Source organism: Castor canadensis, chromosome 11 (genome assembly GCF_047511655.1).
Source record: "Castor canadensis chromosome 11, mCasCan1.hap1v2, whole genome shotgun sequence".
Taxonomy (NCBI): domain Eukaryota; kingdom Metazoa; phylum Chordata; class Mammalia; order Rodentia; family Castoridae; genus Castor; species Castor canadensis.
In genome coordinates, this window is record NC_133396.1 from 22760769 (window position 1) to 22778729 (window position 17961).

Consider the following 17961-nt stretch of genomic DNA (forward strand, 5'->3'; position numbering starts at 1 on the left):
TATAGCAAGGTAGCAGGATATAAAATCAACATAGAAAAATCATTAGCATTTCTATACACTAACAATGAGCAAATGGAAAAAGAATGTATGAAAACAATTCCATTTACAATAGCCTCAAACAAAATCAAATACCTAGGTGTAAACCTAACAAAAGATGTGAAAGACCTCTACAAGGAAAACTATACACTTCTGAAGAAAGAGATTGAGGAAGACTATAGAAAGTGGAGAGATCTCCCATGCTCATGGATTGGTAGAATCAACACAGTAAAAATGTCGATACTCCCCAAAATAATCTACATGTTTAATGCAATTCCCATCAAAATTCCAATGACATTCATTAAAGAGATTGAAAAATCTACTGTTAAATTTATATGGAAACACAAGAGGCCACGAATAGCCAAGGCAATACTCAGTCAAAAGAACAATGCAGGAGGTATCACAATACCCGACTTCAAACTATATTACAAAGCAATAACGATAAAAACAGCATGGTACTGGCATAAAAACAGACATGAAGACCAGTGGAACAGAATAGAGGATCCAGATATGAAGCCACACAACTATAAGCAACTTATCTTTGACAAAGGAGCTAAAAATATACGATGGAGAAATAGCAGCCTCTTCAACAAAAACTGCTGGGAAAACTGGTTAGCAGTCTGCAAAAAACTGAAACTAGATCCATGTATATCACCCTATACCAAGATTAACTCAAAATGGATCAAGGATCTTAATATCAGACCCCAAACTCTTAAGTTGATACAAGAAAGAGTAGGAAATACTCTGGAGTTAGTAGGTATAGGTAAGAACTTTCTCAATGAAACCCCAGCAGCACAGCAACTAAGAGATAGCATAGATAAATGGGACCTCATAAAACTAAAAAGCTTCTGTTCATCAAAAGAAATGGTCTCTAAACTGAAGAGAACACCCACAGAGTGGGAGAAAATATTTGCCAACTATACATCAGACAAAGGACTGATAACCACAATACATAGGGAACTTAAAAAACTAAATTCTCCCAAAACTAATGAACCAATAAAGAAATGGGCAAGTGAACTAAACAGAACTTTCTCAAAAGAAGAAATTCAAATGGCCAGAAAACACATGAAAAAATGCTCACCATCTCTAGCAATAAAGGAAATGCAAATTAAAACCACGCTAAGATTCCACCTCACCCCTGTTAGAATAGCCATCATCAGCAACACCACCAACAACAGCTGTTGGCGAGGATGCGGGGAAAAAGGAACCCTTTTACACTGTTGGTGGGAATGTAGACTAGTACAACCACTCTGGAAAAAAATTTGGAGGCTACTTAAAAAGCTGGACATCGATCTACCATTTGATCCAGCAATACCACTCTTGGGGATATACCCAAAAGACTGTTACTCCAGAGGCACCTGCTCATCCATGTTTATTGCGGCACTATTCACAATAGTCAAGTTATGGAAACAGCCAAGATGCCCCACCACTGATGAATGGATTAAGAAAATGTGGTATCTATACACAATGGAATTTTATGCAGCCATGAAGAAGAACGAAATGTTATCATTCGCTGGTAAATGGATGGAATTGGAGAACATCATTCTGAGTGAGGTTAGCCTGGCTCAAAAAACCAAAAATCGTATGTTCTCCCTCATATGTGGACATTAGATCAAGGGCAAACACAACAAGGGGAATGGACTATGAGCACATGATAAAAGCGAGAGCACACAAGGGAGGGGTGAGGATAGGTAAGACACCTAAAAAACTAGCTAGCATTTGTTGCCCTTAACGCAGAGAAACTAAAGCAGATACCTTAAAGCAACTGAGGCCAATAGGAAAAGGGGAACAGGAACTAGAGAAAAGGTTAGATCAAAAAGAATTAACCTAGAAGGTAACACCCACGCACAGGAAATCAATGTGAGTCAATGCCCTGTATAGCTATCCTTATCTCAACCAGCAAAACCCCTTGTTCCTTCCTATTATTGCTTATACTCTCTCTACAACAAAATTAGAGATAAGGGCAAAATAGTTTCTGCTGGGTATTGGGGCGGGGAGGGAGAGGGCAGAGTGGGTGGTAAGGGAGGGGGTGGGGGCAGGGGGGAGAAATGAACCAAGCCTTGTATGCACATATGAATAATAAAAGAAAAATGAAAAAAAAAAAAGGAAAAATTTGACATTATTAACATTCACGTTTAAACTGACATCCTCAATGGTAACAGGCATGACAAACACATTAAATAGACTAGCTGCCCAAAGGCCACAATCCCTCATTTCTTACTGGTATTTCCCAGGCCTTTATTATTGCCCACACCCAGGATCTCTGTTCTAGACATACAAGACACACAAATTTTACCTCTAACCAGAAATTCTGTGACATAATGCATTAAATCTAATCTCACTCAACTTGACTGCTCCCGGTGGCTTAACAGGCAATCCTAAAAAGCAACAAAGAGTTATTACCATGAAAAAAACTCTAACTTGCTATCAGTTCTGGGTTTTGGATGAGAAACTACTGCCAATTCATTAAAAAGAAAGGCAGAGAAAAGAAAAACTACAAGTGTTGCATTTTTAAAACATTTAATAATACCTGGGACATCACAGGAAAACAATGTCTATGTATTAATAAAGGAAAGTAAACTCTTCAGCCTTTATTAAGGTGAAGTCACAGTATAAATGGCCTCCCATATTCATGGCTTCTGCAGATTCAATAAAAAAATTGACATCTGTACTGAACATACACAAACTTTTTAAAAATTATTCACCAAAGAATACAGAACAACAGCTACTTACAATGCATTAGGTAATACTAGTCACCTGTACATGATTTATTTAAAGTATATGAGAGGATATACACAGGACACACACAGGTTCTATGCAAATACTATTCTATTTACATACTTGGAAATCCTCAGATTGGAGGGGGGAAAGGGGGAGTATGGGCAAGTCCTGGAACCAACCTTCCATGGATACCAAAGGGATGACTGCACTGCTGTTGTTTTCTCATCACATCCATGTGGAATTTGGTCAGACTTTTAGAGCCAAGCTTAAAACTCATTCAGACAGAGAAATGTATAATGCCTAACATGCTTTGAATACAGTACTCAATACAATCACTGACTTCAAAATTCCCAATTCCCTCATTGAAGTTATCACGCTGCATTTCCAACATTAATCTTCTATTCTTTTTAATAGTAATTCTTTCCATCAAGATTTTCTCCACTTATTATGCTGCTCATCCATCTATATGTGCATGTTTACCTCAAGCATTCAAAGAACTGTTTATTATTTACTAGTAAGTGTGGAGAATCAGAGAAAAACCTAGCTTCTAAAGTAATATACAACTGATTTTGGTTCTTGCTTTCAACCAATTAGTAAGCTCTGTGACCTTTTTAAGTCACTTATTATGTCCAATGCTCTCACCTTTCCTATTTATAAAAATGTGGAGAATTAGTATGTGTATAAAAGTATAACACCAAGAATAAGCACTGAGTGTTAGTTTCCTTCGTGTTTTTGGTCTCCTGTAATATAATAGCATCTTCTGACTTTGGAGAATAACAGGAAAATATTCTTAGGAAAAATGTGAAAAAAAAAACAACAAAAAGGACTAGTATTTTTAAAAAGCACTGAGTTCTGGAAAAAACCTGATGTAATAATTTAAATAATCAGCATAACTGAAACAAACCCCTTCTTCTGTTTTTTTTTATTTACCAAAAACAGGTCATAATACATTTAAAAAGGATTATATAACAAGTGAAAATCACCATTTTTCCTTCCTCTCTTCCATGGTTAGTACTCAACTCTGATGCTGAGGTTCTGTTGCAAATATATGGAAAATAATATCATCTACACAACTGCCCTAAAAAAACAAACAAGTTTCCATGGCTAGATTTAATATTTATTTCCACTGCAAAACACATAATGAAAAAGAAAAAACCAGTCTTCTCAATAAACAGTGCATGGACAACTGAGTACCACCTTCAAAAGAATTAATACACTAGCTACTCAGGAGACATGAATCAGGAAGACTGCTGCTAAAGGCCAGCCCAGACAAAAAGTTCACAAGACCCAAGCCATCTCAGTGAAGGGCTGGCCCTAGTGGGACACAACTATCATCTCTTGCTAATGCAGAAGCACAAACTGGAGGATCATGACCCAGATTCTATGGCATAATTTAAAACTTTTGTGTAATGGACACCATCAAGAAAGTGAAAACACAATCTACAGAATGGACACACATATTTGCAAATCATCTAAAGAGACTTATATCCAGAATATATTTACCAAAAAATGCTACAATTCAGCAATTTAAAAAACCAAATAATCCACTTTTTAAAAAACAGCCAAAAAATCCCAACAGACATTTCTCTAAAGGAATACAAATGGTAAGAGCCTAAAAACAAATTACTGACAATATTAATCAGTAGAGAAACTACAATCAAAACTAATATGAGCTATCACTTCACATCTACTTGCACAGTCATTACTTAAGACAGGCAATAGAAGGTATGGCAAGGATGTGGGGAAATGGAAGCCACACACATTGCTATTGGGAGTTTAAAATGGTGCAGCTGCTTTTGGGCAAGTTCCTTAGAAAGTTAAGAGGAGTTACTATGTGACCCAGTTATTCCACTCCAGGGTACATACATACGTGAGAACTGAAAACACATGTCCACACATGAAAACCTGTACATGAATGTTTATAATAGTATTATTCATAAGTCAACAGGTGGAAATAACCCAAAATATATCAACAGATGAGTGAATAAACTAAATGTGGTACAGTCATACAATGGAATATTATTCAGTCCTAAAAACCCCTGAATGCTTTTAAAGAGTGTCTTGGGGCACATGAATTATACCTCAAATTTAAAATCATCATCATCATCTGGTCCAGATGCGATAATGTACACCTGTAGTCTCAGCACTCAGGCACCTAGGGCAACAGGTTTCTGAATTTGAGGCCACCCTGAGCTATGTAGAAAGAGCCTGTCTCTACTACTAATAACAATCTTTTTAAAAAAAATTTTTTAACTGCCCTATCAAGTCAAAAAGTGAATTAGAATTAGGTGTGGTGGCTCAGGCCCATAATCCTAGCTATTTGAGAGACAGAGATGGGCGGATCGCTGTTCAAGTCAGCTGGGCAAAGAGACTCCGTATCAACCAATACAAGCTGGATGCAGTGGTGCATGCCTCTCATCCCTGCCATGTGGGAAGATCACAGTCCAGGCCAGTCCTAGCATAAACTGGAGACCTTATTTTGAAAAATAACTAAAGCAGCCAGGTGCTGGTGGCTCACGTCTATAATCCTACACAGGAGGCAGAGATCAGGAGGATCATGGTGAGAAGCCAGCCCAGGCAAATAGTTCGAGATCTCTTCTCAAACCAACCCTTCACAAAAAAGGCCTGGTGAAGTGGATCAAGGTGTAGGCCCTGTAGTACCAAAGGGAAGGGAAGGGAAGGGGAACAAAGCAAAGAAAGAAAAATAACTAAAGCAAAAAGGGCTGAGGGCTTGGCTTAAGTGGTAGAGCACCTGCCTTTCAAGCTCAAGGCCCTGAGTGCAAACCTCAGTACTACAAAAAGGGGGGAAAAAGTAAATTAGCACCTGACAATTTACAGAGTGATTTAACACTAAAATTTTCCAGTTTTTAAAACGACACTTAACAAAAATAATTTAAAAGACAGCATGTTTTGATTTTTAAAACTGTAGTAAAATGTACGTAACAAAGTTTGCCATCTCAATCTTTAAGTGTACAGTTCAGTGCTATTAAGTATATTCACAATACTGTGCAACTATCACAATCCTCTTTTCATGTCGCACAACTCTCCAGATAGTTTTAAAAAAGGTTTATTGAATGAACAAGCACTAATTTTAAATAGAACAAGAAATTCCAGATGTTCATCTCAGTACAAAGAGGTCTTTAACAATGAAATTTCCGAAATACCAGTGGACTACTAAATTCTGTGTCAATTTTAAGCCAAAGAAAGTTAAAGCAGCTCTGCCCATCCCTGGGGCTCTCTAAACATTTAATGAAAAAAATACATAATCGGACTCAGCATTCTTTTCTTTTTTTTCTGGGGGTGGGGTGGGGGGAGGTATGGGATTTGAACTCAGGACCTCAAGCTTGCTAAGCAGGCACTCTACCACTTAAGCCTCATCCCCCAGCCCTTAAGCATTCTTTCCAATCATTATGAAAATAAAGCACATAAGCACACTGTGATGGTTAATCTTGATTATCGTGAGTTTATTGAGCACTATCCAATGATCAGCAAGGCACACTTCTGGGTGTGTCTGTAAGGATGTTTCCAGAAAGGATTAACTAGAGGGAAGACATGCCCTGAATGCTGGCTGGGAGCCCAGATGGAATAAAAAGGGGAAGAAGAGGGAAGTCTGCTTATCTCAGGCATTTTCTTTCTCTGCTTCCTAGCCCCACAATGTGAGTTGTTCTGCTTTGCCATGCTCTCCCTGCCATGATAAACTGAAACCATGAGCCAAAGTAAATCTTTCCTCCTTTAAATTGTTTGGCTCACATCACAGTGACAAAAAACTGACCAACACAGATAGGTTCTGGTGAACCTTTAAAAACAGCTGTCAGGTACATAAACTGTATATGCCAAATTGCTTTTGGGGAATACCATCTAGAAATTATAGTTGCCCTCTTCAAAAAACTACACGCAGGGAATATTACACAACACAAGATTCCATTCCATTGCTGGAAATGCACCCTTTAAAGTAGCTGGTGATCCAATTTTGTTTTTACAGTACTCTGCCACCAAAGGAATGTTAACACTTCCCTTAAATTGTTAGGTACAAAGAATATTCAATCTCCCAGGACAAATTTGTTGCTGTCTTTTTTCCATACAAAATGGAAAGTACTTCTTCTAATCCCCCAGAATACCACAGATTATTAGGATGTCACACAGGACATGAAAAGTATCAAGATACATACTAATTTGTGAAACATTCACTGAGAACTGGATATTGGGTTTCTGACTTTTAACAAAGGAAAGGAGATCAATTGTTTATGAGACCATAAAAGGTTTGGCTAAAAAAAAGTACAGCCCCTGGGCTAGAGGCATGGCTCATGTGCAAAGCCCTAAATTCAAACTCTAGTAATGGGAGGGAGGGATACAGCCAGTCTGCTTCAAACCTACTCTATACAGTGAAAAGCCATGGAGATTGGTTTTACATGAAAGCAAAGGCCTTTTTAAAAATAAGACTTAAGAGCATGCTGGCAACAGAATGCTTTAAAAAAAAAAACAAAAAAAACACCAGTAAGCTCAAGGGCCCATGTTCCATCATTTACTATCATGTTCCAACTCACTCTGGATGGGAGAGCTCCATCCCATTTTTCAAACACAGGCACTATATCACTTGGCCCATTCCATTTCACATAATTCTTAGAAAGAGAAATATACTCACTTATACAACTAACTTTCATTTCTACTGAACCAATTTTAGTAATACTAAATTCCCCAAACTTTCACTAAGAATTTTAAAAACATAAGAGAATTTTAAAAACGTAAGAGCTACCTAGAAAGGAGCTATCTTCCTGAAGAGTACTTTTGTGCTTTGCTAAATAAAACACAGCCTTTTTTTCAGGGCTAATATTTCATATAAAAATTACTTTTTTTAACTCCATAAGTATAACTCATCAAGCTAGAACAGCTTTCAAAACCCCTTCTGTTATGAACCAGATAATCAAACAACAAAACTCGTTGGGTGTGGTATTCACACTTGTAACTTCTGTCCTCAGGAGACTAAAGCAGGCTAAAGAGTTCATCAGCCTGGGCTACACAATGAAACCCCATCAAAAATTTAAAAATAAGAAACACAGCCCTCACTTGCAGTGGATCTGAAATCTGAAATAACATAAGCTCTAGGTAAAATGATGAGTATAAATATGTGCTGTCCATCTTAAGAGACAATTAGTGTGCTTCCATGTAACCTCTAGGAAAGCACTCATTATTGTAAGATTCAATAGTCAAAAGAAAGATAAACGTACCATTCAACCATAAATAAGCTTCTGAAAACTGCACCATAGTATATCTTAACAAACTGTCAGTTTTCACAGGAACTTTTACATACTCATTTAATCTTCTTTAAATACCACAGGAAAAAAGGTAAGTCATGTATCATCTCTGTTTTAGTGATAGGGAAACTGATTAAGAAATGTTACATAGCTTAATCAAAGTCATAAACTGACTTAACTGGCCAAGTCAGTACCCAGTCTTATGCAGTTGTCCAAGGGTCTTTTCTCCCCACTGAAAGGATTAAATTTAGAATTTTTTTTTTTTTAATGGGCAGTCCTGGGGTTTGAATTGAGAGGTTTGCACTTGCTAGACAGGTCCTCTACTACTTGAGCCAAGACTCCAGCCCTTTTTGTATGCTCATATCTCACTATCACCTGGTTAGATCATTTTTAAAAAACTTTTTTAAATGACCATGAATAAAAGGAAATATTTACTGGTTATCAAAAGCAGGAAAAATTCATACTTCCATGGATCAGAGCTCTGAACATAAGGCCTTTGTTTAAAGAGTACACACATGAATGGCTTATAATTAAACCCATCTTCTATCTCAAATCACCATCCTCAATCACTTTTTAAAGAATCCTTCCCCCTAGATTCCCAAATTCGATCATTTTTTTTCTCATTTTACTCAGGATACTGTAATTCTGACCTTTGGTTTTCATCTGACATTTGGACACAGGTTTAGATCTGCGCCCAAACAAGAAGGAAGAACAGAACTTCTGCTTCTGTCCCCCTAATTCAAGGGTTGACAAACGTTTTCTGTAGAGGACTAATTGGTAAACATTTTAACCTTTGCAGACCATAAACTGTCTCAACTACTCAACTCTGCCACTGTAGTATTAAACAGCCACACAATATGAGTGAATGAATAGGACTTTGTTCCAATAAAACTAGCTGTGGGTTGCATTTTAGTCTACAGGGCATAGTCTGTTAATTCTGCTAACCCAACTAAGATCAACCGTCTAAATTCCATCATAAACCATGTAATTTCAGATGAAAAAGTCCTTTTCCTTACAAACTAGAGCCAACCACTCACTAGCCTTATACACAAGGTCTTACTCCATATAGGTTTAATCTTCTAAGATTATCTCACTTTCCCTACCCTACATTCCAAATAGTATTCTATAAGCAGTATAAGTGGCTACTTATACTGCCCAGGTTCCAAGCTTTTGCTTAATTTGTATACAGAATGCCCTTTCTTCTTTCCCTCTACACATCTTCGCCTCTGCTTCCTGAAAACTCAATCTAGAATTAAATAATAATATCCTCCAAACCTCTCCCTCACCTTTTCCAAGAAACTCTTTCATGAAATGTATTTCTATCTTTTTTGACAATGATTGCTTTGTACTTGGTTACCACAATGAATTATGTAGATGCCTTAACCTGCCTTAAGCCTGTAGACAGAATCTTAGTCATCTCTATTTTCCTCTAACACTATGCATTTAATAAGAAACAGATCAGTTTTTACAAGAAATACTTTTTTAACAATTAAAATACTTTATGTAACACAACAATTTGAAGCCCTCGGCACTCTTACTTTGTATTGTAGTGTCAAAAAAAGACTAAAGACAGTGGCTCAAAAAATTATGCCTTCAAAAAATTAGTCTCAATTGTTATACATAATGGCACAAGCCTGTAGTCCCAGTACTCTGGAGGATGAAGCAAGAGGATTGCAAATTTTAGGCTAGCTTGGACTATAGTGAGACCTTGTCTTTAAAAAAAAAAAAAAATCTCAGTATAACATTACTCAGTGGGTAATGTGGTAGCGTGGAAAAAGTCAAAAAGGTCTATATTCAAATCCTGATTCTGCCTCTGGTGTTAGATCTCTGCTTCCTCCTTCTCTTATAAAATAAAGGTAACACTGTCTGGGGAAGACCCTGAATAATTACTAGCACCTAACAAGCACCATTAAATTAATATACTATGACTTTCTTAAGTAGGTATTTGAAAAGACCTAAGTTAACTGCAAGGTCCCTATTCTGTCAACAAAAACTGTTACGTTCTATAGTCAACATCATGAATACCAAAAAAAATGAAGACATGAATGATTCCTCATCAAAGAAGTCCAGTGTATTGTGGACCTTTGTACAGAAGTATAACACAATATACTTAGTGCTAATGTTCCAACTATTTCTGAAATGATGAGAGCCTAAGATTATGTCCATATTGCTTAATACTTAAAGCAATATTTAATCTCAATAATCAAGTTTCCATCAAATTAAAACGCCAAGGGTCTTACAATTGCACAGGATCTCATCGTATTTCCTACAGTTACATTTTCTTTGTAGTTGCCTCTTCAGTGGGAAGGCTCCTCATTTCCCCCTCTCTTCATATAGATCTCAGCTCAAATGTCAACTACTCAGAAAAACTTTCCCTAACGACCCTATTTAAAATAATCACCAATTTCAGCACTAGTTATCTTGCCATTGGATCTGTCTTCCCTATTAGGATAAAAGCCCAAGAAACAGTAATTTCTTCCTACCTGTTATATCAGTAGTAACTGACACAGTGCTTGGAACATACGGAGGACATGAAACATATTTGTTAACTGTTAAATGAGTGATACATTTATGAGTGATGAACAATTTTCATAATTACAAATTATACGGCTTCTTAAACTCAAATGCTTCCAATCAAATTTATCCTATCAAGGCTACTCCTAAACCATCTTAGAGCAGTGATTTTTGAACTATGTTTACAGCATGGAATCTCCTAGAGACTTTTTAAAATACAGGTGTTTTACTGTGGTGCTGTACAGTTACAGCGTTTTTTTTAAATTAGCCAAGTGATTCTAGTGTATAGTAAAAGTTGAGAAGCATGCAATTTAGAAACAATTATTAAATCAAATTTTTTCAAAGCCACTTATACATGTAATACAGTAAAATCTTAAAATGAATTCTGAAAAATTTGGCATCTGTGAGAAACAGACTTACATACAAGTTCCTGAATAATTCCATACTATAAAAACATTCTAAGCAAAGATCAGTATTTTCACCCCCACTTAAATCCTAACCTGTCATTAATATTTCAGAGCATACTCACAGTATTTTTCATTTAAAACACACATTTTACCCAAAGTTCACTTCTTAATAACAGTGGATTATAAAAACCTAAAAATCTGGCTGGTGGAATGGCTCAAGTGGGAGAGTACCTGCCTAGCAAGTGTGAGGCCCTCAGTTCAAACCTCAGTATTACCAAAAAGAAAATTTTAAAAATACAGGGCTATGGCATAGCTTAAGTGGTAGTACCCCTGCCTAGCAAGATAAAGATCCTGGGGTTCAAGCCCCAGTACCACAAAAATTCACTAATTGATTTAATTCATTAAAATTAAAATATATTTTTAACTAAAAAATCCCAAGGGAATTACAAAATATTTTATGAAAACAAACCAATGACTAGATTACATCTATGAAGATTTTAGTAATTTTATTTAAAGCATCTTTAAAGCTGTGAATGTTCACCAATTAATGTCCTCATTTAGCCTTTACTTTATACAGGATGACCAATACTGAATTTAGGTGAAACTAATACTAACAATGGATACAAAGAAGAGAGAAAGAGGGAGGAGGAATTTCAGAGATTAATTTAGATCATGACAAAAGGGTTTGAAAAGAGCAGGTGTCCAACTGACACAGATGGTAAATTTTGTTGTTTTCTAAGTCCAGTAAGAAAACATCAAGTAATGAACCAATTCATTAATTCATTGATACCAACCTAGAGTAACACAACTTAGTGGGCTTTTTTTTTTAAACACTTTCAATAAAGCAGCACTTTTTAAAAATATCGGCCAAAAAAAAAGTGATTGACAAGATGAAGAACAAAGCAGCAAGGTGTTAATTATTTGTAGGAAAAAAAAAATCAATGCAGAGATGATGAAACCCATAGTGACAACTTTAAATGTTGCTCAAGATATTTAGAATCACTAAGGAACACAATAGTACCTATTCCTCTATCTGACTCTTGACTGTACACAAGTTATCTGCTGACACAGAGGCACCAAATCATAAGCAGACTTGATGCAAAACATCAGAAACATTTTTTAAAATGTAAAGGGCTTGGAGAAGCAAGCCAGATCCCAACTATAAAGCCTCCCTGGCTCAACTTCTAGGTCATACTGCAGTATTTTATCATAAGCACTATTCAGTTCCCTTGTCATGTAACTTAATTTAGTGAGAAAAGAGTTCTAAAACACATGGGCAGGTACACAGCTCATCAACACATTTTAGAAGAGACTGGAGGGAGATCAGGCTTGAAATGCAAAAGTGCCCTGAATAACTGTAAAAGTATGAGTTGGAAAATGCTGCTTTAAAATTTCCCTTCCAAACCCAAGCATCCCAGAAACAGAGGGAAGCTTAAAATAGGAGGAGCACAGTCCAGGCTGGCTTGGGCAAAAAAACCAAGACTCTATCTCCAAACTAACCAGAGCAAAAAGGGCTGGAGATGTGGCAAACGTGGAACAGCACCTGCCTAGCAAGTATGAAGAGGAGGCAAAAACAGAATATTAAGTTCCACAGTCTTTAAGAAGCACAACAACCCGATCTTGTGGAAGCTATTACTCAAATAACAAAAACAATAAAGGCTGAGGATATAGCACAGTGTGGTAGAATATACTTTGCAGGCACAAGGTCCTAGATTCAATCTTCAGCACAGGAAAAGACAAACAAAACCATAACCAAAAACACCAATGTTAAGGAAAACAACTTCTAGATGTCAGAAAAAAACCTTATCCTCCCAAGCAGGATAAAAATATGCAGATAAATTATCATTTAGAGCCTATTAAGCAAGGTGCCAGTGCTCATACCTGTAGTCCTAAATACTTGGAGGCTGGGATTGGGAGGATAGAGGTTTCAGGCAAGCCCCGAAAACTCCCATGTCCAAAAAATCAACCAGAGCAAAATGAACTAGAGGTATGGCATAAGCAGTAGAGCACCTGCTCTGCAAGCTCAAAGCCCTGAGTTCAAACCCCAGATGCACCAAAAAAAAAAAAAAAAAAAAGAAAAGAAAAGTCTAATTATTTTTCTAAATTAACAAGAATAACATTAAAGCTTGAAGCTGAGCGGACATATATCAAGGAAAGCAGAATCCAGTGGCAGCTTGATTCTGGAGGCTTTTAAAATGCCATCAAAATGATACTGACCTTAGAACCCAATTTAAAAGAATGAACACAATGAACAAAGTATTAACTGCATAGTTACAATTATGAAACACTGATAATTTAATATCTATCAATAGACACTCAAAATCAATTCTCTGTGAGACACTGGGATGGAACATGGGAATTTTTATATACATTAGTAGTCTGATCCTAATAAAAGTTACATAAACCAACAGTTATAATTCTCATGTTACACAGGAGACTAAGGTACAAAGATCACAGAGCTAGCAAGTCAGGGAGCCATGACTGAAATGCAGGTAGATCAGACTATAAAACTTCACCCACTGTGTTACTGAATGCAATCAGGTACTGAATTGATGGAAGTATTATGAATCTATTTTTTAAAAAAATCTTGACTATTTATTAGGCAACATAGAATTTTATATCTAAACTGAAAACATATACTTTTCAAATATCCATAAAAGGTTTAACAATTGATCACATAAGACATAGCTCAAATTACAGAAACCAGGAAGTCTAAAGGTCACATTCTTTGACCACAATGCAACAAAGTTAGGAACAATAAAAAAAGGTAGCAAAAAACAATTTACAGTGGAAAATTTAACTTATCTTTTTAAATAATTATGCTAAAGAAAAAAAAATTGCCCTCCTGCTTAGAAATGAGCAATGAAGGCATCCCTCATCAAAGTTTTTACTAAAGCCAAAAAACTACTCAAGGAAAAATGTTATAGACTTACATGAGTATTTAAGAAAATAAGACAGCCAGGTGCTGGAGGCTCGTATCTGTAGTCCTAGATACTCAGGAGGCTGAAATGAGAGGATCGCGATTTGAAACCAGCCTGGGCAAAAAGTTTGAGAAATACATAAGGCTGGTTGTGGCAATGCATGTCTGTCATGCCAGTTACTGCAAGAAGCATTAAATAGGAAGATCATGGTCCAGGCCTGCCCATACAAGAAATGAGATTCTATCCTAAAAATAATGAGAGCAAAAAGGGCTGGAGGCATGGATCAATCAGTAGAATACCCACCTAGCAACTGTGAAGACCTGATTCAAACCCCAATGCCACTGCCCTCTCAAAAAAAAAAAGAAAAAAAAGAAGCGCCTTCCTAGCAAGCATGAGGCACTGAGTTCAAACCCTAGTGCTGCCAGAACAACAAAAAAAACGAATAAAAATAAACATAAAACAAATGAACCATAAACAAAAAAGTAACTTAAATCAATGTCAATGTAATTGAAAGGTGGTTCTGGTTAAAAATTACATGGTAATGCAAAACACTGCAAGAAGGAAAAAACACTGAAAATTAAAGAACAGATAAAACCAAGTAAGACAGCATCCAGAGAAAGACTCAAAGAGGTAAGCGGAATTTCTTGCCAATAAATATGAAAATATAGGCAAAATATAGGAAATATAGAAAAAAAAATAGGCAAAAACCAGCAACATATATTGCCAAAACTGGCTCATGAAGGAAGAATAACCACAAAATAAAATTCAAAACATGCTTTCCAACCCACCATCTGCAGTTGAACCACACTGCCAACATGCAGGTTTTTGTAAAGGGAAGACCATCGTGCTGGAGGTTAACCCTCTGAAACTATAGAAAATGTCAAGGCCAACATCAAGGATAAGAAGGAATTCCTCCTGATGAGCAAAGACTGATCTTTGCTGGCAAACAACTGGAAGATGGATGTACTTTGACAGATTGTAACAGTCAAAAAGAATCTACCCTTCATTTTGTGTTGAGACTTTGTGGTGGTGCTAAGGAAGAAGTCATCTTACACCACTCCCAAGAATAATAAGCAAAACAGAAAGAAGGTTAAGTTGGCTGTCCTGAAATACTATACAGTCAATGAAAATGTCAAAATTAGCTGCCTTCATCCTGAGTGTCCTTCAGACAAATGTGTTGCTATTGTTTTTATGGCTAGCCACTTTTCAGATATTACTGTGGCAAGTGTTGTTTACTTACTGCTTCAATAAACCAAGACAAGTAATTCTTTATGGATTAATAAAATATGTGAACTTAAATAAATTCAAAACATAAGGGCCAACTGAATAAAAATAAAATGTGGAACACTTACCTAGCATGTGCAAGGCACTAGGTTCTATCCCCAGCACCAAGGGCAAAAGAAAAAGAAAGGAAATGGTTCAAAAAAAAAAAATTGAAGCTCTTACCAGGCACCAGTGGCTCACAACTGTAAATCCTTAGTTACTTGCAAGGCTAAGATCCGGAGGATCACAGTTGGAGGTCAACCTGGACAAATAGTTCCAGAGGCCCCCAACTCCAAAATAACCAGAGCAAAATGAAATGAAGGTGTGGCTCAGCACTTGCTTTGCAAGCATGAAGCCAAGTTCAAACCCCAGCCCACCAAAAAACCCGAAAAACAAACAAAAGAAAGAAGTTCTATTATCAAAACATCAACAGGTAGTCCCTCTTAACTAGTCCCAAGTATATAAAAAGATGGAAGATTTACCACCTCAAACCTGTGATCTTTCATAACCATAAACGAGTCAAAAAGGATGAAGGAAGAAGGAAGAAAACATCTAAAAAATAAAAACAAAATAACAACAAAAAAAGTTACAAAATCACATTTGACAGGTGTTAAAAGAATATTCTGTTAGTTCAGAAGTCAACCTGATACATGTCCCTAGGTTTCTCATCTGAGATGCACATCTTCAAAATGAGCTCTAGGACTGGAGGCATAGCTCAACACGTAGAATACCTGCCTAGCAGGTCTTGAGCTCAAACCCCAGTACTGGGGGAGGGGGATGTCAGCTCTATAATTATCTCTCTTGACCATATTTTCCATTCTATATCCACTGCCCTGGATATAGAATGACTTTTATTTGCAGCTAGACTACCACATCAGTCTCCCTGCTTTTAGCCTTGCACTACTCTAAAACCACTGAGAACAAATCTATTCCCCTACAACAGTTTCAACTGATTCTTATGAAAAAGTGAACCACACCATTAACACTTAAACAATTCCTTCTTATCCTTAAAATTCCAAATACAGTACCCTGGCATTCAAAAACAATGGAACACCAACTTACCCTTCCAAGCTCATTCCCCACTTCCTTGAACCTTTTCTCTTTTGCAGATAGCTCTCCTCACTGATACCCAAAATAACATCCTCTAAGCTTCCTCATCCTCAACTTCAAACAGCTTCTTTCACACTGGAAGCCTAAGTGTCATCTCTGGCTCAAATTTAGGGCTAGAGAGGTAGCTCAGTGGTAGTGTTTGCCTAGCATTTGCTAACTTCACAGATACAGAAAAGGCACTGATAAAACTCGATACTTGGTTATGGCAAAAATCCTCAAGTCAGAGGTAAGCAGAAGCCTACAATCCCAGCCTCAGATTTGATCCCCAGGATGCACAAGAAAAACAAACTTAAAATTCTGTCTCCTCCACGAATAGCCAAGGCAATATTCAGTAAAAAGATCAATGCTGGAGGTATCACAATACCTGACTTCAAACTATATTACAAAGCAATAGTAATAAAAAAAAAGACAGGAAGACCAGTGGAACAGAATAGAGGACCCGGAAGCCACACAACTATAACCAACTGTTCTTTGACAAAAGGCGCTAAAAATATACGATGGAGAAGACAGCCTCTTCAACAAAAACTGCCGGGAAAACTGGTTAGCAGTCTGCAAAAAAACTGAAACTAGATCCATGTTTATCACCCTATACCAGTATTAACTCAAAATGGATCAAGGATCTTAATATCAGACCCCAAACTCTAAAGTTGGTAAAGGAAAGAGTAGGAAATACTCTGGAATTAATAGGTATAGGCAAGAACTTTCTCAATGGAACCCCAGCAGCACAGCAACTAAGAGATAGCATAGATAAATGGGACTTCATAAAACTAAAAAGCTTCTGCTCAACAAAAGAAATGGTCTCTAAACTGAAGAGACCACCCAGAGTGGGAGAAAATGTCTGCCAGCTACACATCAGACAAAGGACTGATAACCAGAACATATAGGGAACTTAAAAAACTAAATTCTCTCAAAATTAATGAACCAATAAAGAAATGGGCAAGTGAACTAAACAGAACTTTCTCAAAAGAAGAAATTCAAATGGCCAAAAAATACATGAAAAAATGCTCACCAACTCTAGCAATAAAGGAAATGCAAATTAAACCCACACTAAGATTCCACCTCACCCCTATTAGAACAGCCATCATTAGCAACACCACCACCAACAGGTGTTCGCGAGGATGTGGGGAAAAAGGAACCCTCTTACACTGCTGGTGGAAATGTAAACTAGTACAACCACTCTGGAAAAAAATTTGGAGGCTACTTAAAAAGCTAAACATTGATCTACCATATGATCCAGCAATACCACTCTTAGGGATATACCCAAAAGAATGTGACTCAGGTTATTCCAGAGGCACCTGCACACCCATGTTTATTGCGGCACTATTCACAATAGCCAAGTTATGGAAACAGCCAAGATGCCCCAATACTGACAAATGGATTAAGAAAATGTGGTATTTATACATTGGAATTTTACTCAGTCATGAAGAATGAAATCTTATCATTCGCAAGTAAATGGATGGAACTGGAGAACATCATTCTCTGCGAGGTTAGCCAGGCCCGGAAGACCAAAAATCGTATGTTCTCCCTCATATGCGGGCATTAGATCAAGGGTAAACACAACAAGGGGACTGGACTTTGATCACATGATAAAGGGAGAGCACACAAGGGAGGTATGAGGATAGGTTAAGACACCCGAAAAACTGGATAGCATTTGTTGCCCTCAATGCAGAGAAATTAATGCAGAAACCTTAAAGCGACACAGGCCAGTAGGAGAACGGGACTAGGAACTAGAGAAAA

The 17961-nt window shown here is 37.0% G+C and overlaps 1 protein-coding gene and 1 long non-coding RNA gene across 8 annotated transcripts in view; both read right to left on the minus strand.

Annotated features, from left to right (window-relative positions):
• Kansl1 (KAT8 regulatory NSL complex subunit 1) overlaps positions 1-17961 on the minus strand; it is a 163597-nt gene that overhangs the window by 88701 nt on the left and 56935 nt on the right. The gene's annotated exons all lie outside the window — the stretch shown is intronic.
• LOC141413738 (uncharacterized) overlaps positions 2474-17961 on the minus strand; it is a 28553-nt gene continuing 13065 nt past the window's right edge. The window contains exon 2 of the long non-coding RNA XR_012438574.1: positions 2474-13933. This is a non-coding gene — a long non-coding RNA (uncharacterized lncRNA). The remainder of the gene's footprint in view (positions 13934-17961) is intronic.